Source organism: Macrobrachium rosenbergii, chromosome 56, assembly GCF_040412425.1.
Source record: "Macrobrachium rosenbergii isolate ZJJX-2024 chromosome 56, ASM4041242v1, whole genome shotgun sequence".
In the NCBI taxonomy this organism is placed as follows: Eukaryota; Metazoa; Arthropoda; class Malacostraca; order Decapoda; family Palaemonidae; genus Macrobrachium; species Macrobrachium rosenbergii.
Window position 1 is genome coordinate 63,181,363 of NC_089796.1, and position 5,087 is coordinate 63,186,449.

At 34.3% G+C, this 5,087-nt stretch overlaps 2 non-coding genes across 2 annotated transcripts; one reads left to right on the top strand and one right to left on the bottom strand.

Moving 5' to 3' along the window:
* Positions 1-2,847: 2,847 nt before the first annotated feature.
* Positions 2,848-2,919, bottom strand: TRNAM-CAU (transfer RNA methionine (anticodon CAU)). The gene has a single exon. It is a non-coding gene; the product is annotated as a tRNA-Met (tRNA).
* Positions 2,920-4,786: 1,867 nt separating this feature from the next.
* On the top strand, positions 4,787-4,858 carry TRNAM-CAU (transfer RNA methionine (anticodon CAU)). Its single transcript has one exon. It is a non-coding gene; the product is annotated as a tRNA-Met (tRNA).
* Positions 4,859-5,087: the final 229 nt, after the last annotated feature.

Sequence of the window (5,087 nt, forward strand, 5' to 3'; positions counted from 1 at the left end):
TGAAGGGTATGATTTCAGCAAATCACAAAAACGCTGAGACTCAAACTCCATTTTCCTGAGCACTTCGGTCACCTCTCTTCGCAGGTCGTCGAGGCTTGGTATACCATCATTGTTCACTGTGCACGCTTCAACACGATCCTTTAAGATACTACCAATGTTTTCACACACATTAAGGTCAGGGGAGCTACCTGGAAATTCACTTGACGAGAAGAAATCGATACCACTGTTTCGAACCAGTTCCTGTGTCTGAATAGCATTGAAACATGGTGCCTTATCATGCAAAAATGTGACTTCTTTAACAGATAACACATTCTCAGGATCTTTGAGGAAAGGAACTACTTCACCAGTAAGCACAATTACTCTGAAGTATTCGCCATTCCATGACTGTCCTTTTCTTTGATGATCCACATTAACCGTTTGGCTGTGAAACAGAGACAAATTCCCAAACATTCATGAAAAAATTCCACAACTTGGCGATAGCGCACGTCATCGCTGATATCATGCAACTTTGCAGCCCAAATGATGTCATTTTTATTATTTGGCTTCCTGACTGTATAAATGAAGAATTCATCTGTTGTGGCAACATGGAGAAAGTCAACTTCATCCAAGTCTTTAAGATATGAACCACAAAACCATGCATGGTCTTCTCTCTGTTGCCGAGTGATGTTGGGCTTGCTGATAACATGAAATGGCTTGATACCAGAATTTTTCAACTCATGATATACAGCACTATAATTCTTCTTCTTTCCCCTTTTTGTTTCTAGATCAAGTGCCAATTTACATAAAGACTTTCTTGGTCTACCCACTGCCTCAGCTATGATGTCTTTTGACTCCTGAGAAAGGACTTCAGGCCTTCCAAGATTCTCACTCTTTTTGCGATGACAGTCATATAGATTTTTGTTCCAGTTTCTTTTAACAAAGGATTCATCTCTTTAAATGTATTTAGCTATCCAGGAACATGAAATGAAGGATGCACCAGCATCCCTGACCTCTCTGAAGGTTATAGCCTGGATTCGGTCAATCCATCTGATTTCCTCCGAGTCGTTAGCCATGGCTGTATCTAACTCAAATCACTCAGTCTGAAAATACAAGAAATGTAAAATGAAAAAATACCTTTTTAGAAACTTAAAATAATGTACTTGGAGATAGGCTATAGCAGAAAACTTCTTAACTTTCCTTCAACATTCTCTGTAAAAACAAAAAATATATGGGCTCTAATTTCAAAACACACAAATGTATATATATATATATATATATATATATTATATATATATATATATATATATTATTTTATATATATATAATATATAATCAGATAGATATTTAAGCATATACATGCAATAATAAACTGCTACACATAACTAGGTGTGCTTCTAAAGTAGGTAAAAGAATGACCGGTCACCACCACATTCATAGTTTGACTGTAGGCTAGAAAACTTCAACATTATTAGCCACTTCATGCACTCTCTTGCTTCCTGGATATTAAGATTTTTAAACTTTTCTTTCGTTCGCACTCAGCATCCTTTTTTTACTTCTTTAAATGAGTTGGCTCAACAATCCCTCGATATATTCAAACCTTTGACTCCCATTAATGTCTCAGCTCTCTTCAGATCCTTTGCATACACCCTGCTCTCTTTGTTGCTTCACCAATTCTCCAACTTACGTCTAGTCCCATCCTGCCATCATGTGTTACAAATACTTCAAAATACATGTACAAATAAACCTGTTCGAATCTTCAACCATCCTTATTAAGATTCATTGCTCTGTCTTCTTGGTTTGTATTTGCCTTCATAATCTTTACTTGAGTTCACATTTACTGTCAATTTTCTTCTCATGAAACTGTTCTAGCAGTTTTCCTTGACTATCACCCATCAGTATTGTATTATCTGCAAACATTATCCAATCCACACTCCATTCATTACTCATTTTCATATCGTGCAACATTTCAGATACAATTAATGTCCTTTCTCTTATTTCTTGTACTGCTCATTCCATACAGTTTTTAGAGTAGCTCGTTGTACTACTGGCACTTGCAATGACTAATGCTGAGGAAGTTTTCTCCATAGAGGGTTCAACCATGATTCATTAAAATAGTCCAAATTTTGCTTGTAATCTCTCGCTTTCTAATTCGGAAATCTTCCGTCTCATCAACTCTTTCACACCATCTAGCTAACACTATCTTGGTCTCTCGGTTTCCTAACAACACTTCAGAATTTGTGCATTTTCAACGTATCGCCACGTATGGACCCTGTTATGCACAGATAGACTGACACTAACACATATACATATATGCGCATATATATATTATATATGTGTGTGTGCGTGTGTGAGTGGCTCTGAACATTCACAGCAAATTAAACATACACGTATTGCATAAGGATCGATATTATCATAATTATTTGTTTGGCCTTGTGCGCTTTTGCCTGCCACTAAGAGAATGGTACTGTTGAATATGTTTAAATTAATGGCAAAGGGCAGAGCCAAAGTAATTGTTGACAAGTGTTTATTGCAGAAGCCCTATATAATTTGTTCATAGGGATCTGTATGATAAATCATAAGCATTGGATGAATTTTGCCTGGCCGGCTTTCACGGGAACTGGTTCGTATTTCACGGTAACCATTAGGCATGTAAATTAAATTCTTGGCTCTGTCATATAGATGTGTTTAGTGCAATAGTTGAATTTCATTTTTGTATATTATTATGTTGTTTGCACGGCAAAATGAGTTAAGAACAATGGGATAAAGGTGAAGTGGAGAACTGTGCATTAAGGAAGAAGAGAATCGAAGACCTGCACTTCAGTGACGATCAGAACTTTCTGTTCCAGAGTTGCTTTTCAAAAGGCGTCATAGCAGAGCGTGGTTTCGATCCACGGACCTCTGGGTTATGGGCCCAGCACGCTTCCACTGCGCCACTCTGCTTGATAATTAGCGATTATCTCTTTAGCGAAAAAAACAATATAAAGACTTTATTAATCCCATGTTATGTGCGCCAGCTCACACATACACACTCACAAACACACACGCACACACTTCCGAATTTTTAATTTTTTATGCTCGGTTCCCTAATCTGTTTTCAGTTTTTTTTCTACCTGCCCAATCGTAGGCTTTTTAATACTTCTGCATATCTCCACATATCTCACTCTTTCCTCTTATGACATATATCCTACAGGAAGTTTTTTTTTCAACAGCTCCAACCATTTTCATTATATTGACATCCAACCTCCATACTTTTTCATAAAGGATAGATGGTTCAACAGTTCCTCCGTTCATCCCACCTTGGCTTTGATAGATAATCGAAGTCGTTTCCAAATGATTTGCACATAACCCGATGCCTTCCTTTCTGCTGCGTGGCAACTGATCTCTCATCGTATTGCCTTCTGTTATATTATTTTCTCAAGTACCTTTCCAAATCAGCGGCTCATTTTTTCCACCATCCATCCTAATATTCATTGTTCCATCTTCCTGATATCCATTAACTTCATGACCTTTCTCGTGCTGACAACCTCACGTTTACTCTCTTCACTTTCTTCTTGTTGCAGACTTGATGTTTGTGTGTTATATATATATATATATATATATATATATATATATATATTTATATATATATATATATATATATATATATATATATATATATATATATATATATATATATATATAACATTTTATCACACCGTGATTTATATACAGTCATGAAGCTTTAGTGTCGTTTTTTTGTCAAATCCACGCTGCCTCAGGAATATCACTTATAAATTCCCTTCGGTGATAATTCCCCATCGGGGATATTCCCGAGGCACCGTGGTTTGATATTAATTTCATTTTTATTTTTCATATTATATATATATATATATATATATATATATATATATATATATATATATATATATATATATATAAGAACACTTACCTATACAAGATTGTTATTTTTAAAACATATACACACAAAATCATGACTGTATGTGTATTTTTCACATGTTGTATTTAAAAATTCTTATAAATATATATAATATATATATATATATATATATATATATATATATATATTGGATATATATATCTATCTATATATATATATATTATATATATATATATATATATATATATATATATATATATATATATAAACTTAGCTATACAACATAAAACACACACACATACACACAAACATCAAGTCTGCAACAAGAAGAAAGTGAAGAGCGTAAGCGTGAGGTTGTCAGCCCATTCAAGGTCATGAAAGGCCATAATGGTTATCAGGAAGATGGAACATTGAATATTAGGATGGATGGTGGAAAATGAGCTATTTGATTTGATAGGTACCTGAGAAAATGATATAATAGAAGGTAATAGATGAGAGATCAGTTGTCACGCAGCAGAAATTTTTATGTCGGGTCATGTAAAATCGTATGGAAGCGACTTCGATTATCTCTTAAAGCCAAGATGGGATGAATGGAGGAACTGTTGAACCAACTATCTTTTATGAAAAAGTATGAAGAATGAATATCAATATAATGAAAACGGTTGGAGCTGTTCAAAAGAACTGTTTCTGTAGGATATATGGCATCAGAAGAAAGAGTGAGATATGTGGAGATATGCAGAAGTATTAAAAAGCCTATGATTGGTCAGGTAAAAAAAAAATGAAGACAGGTTAGGGAACCGAGCATACAAAAATTAAAAATTTGAAGTGTATGCGTGTGTGTTTGTGCTACTTTTATGAGCTGGCACATATTATGGCATTAATAAAGTTTTTATTTTTTTTTTCATTCATGTGATATATATTAAAATATCAAGCAGAGTGGCGCAGTGGAAGCGTGCTGGGCCCATAACCCAGAGGCCCGTGGATCGAAACCACGCTCTGCTACTAAGATTTTTGCTTAGGATTCATGGTAGAAAAAGGTTATTTTTGTCCTTAACCGCAAAACGGACCTATTCCCAGGCACATTTTCAAAAAACTTGATTATACTTCACCTTATATATATATATATATATATATATTTATATATATATATATATTTCTATATATATATATATATATATATTATATATATATTATGTGCGCCTAAAGTTTGTACATTCAGAGATTACTAACA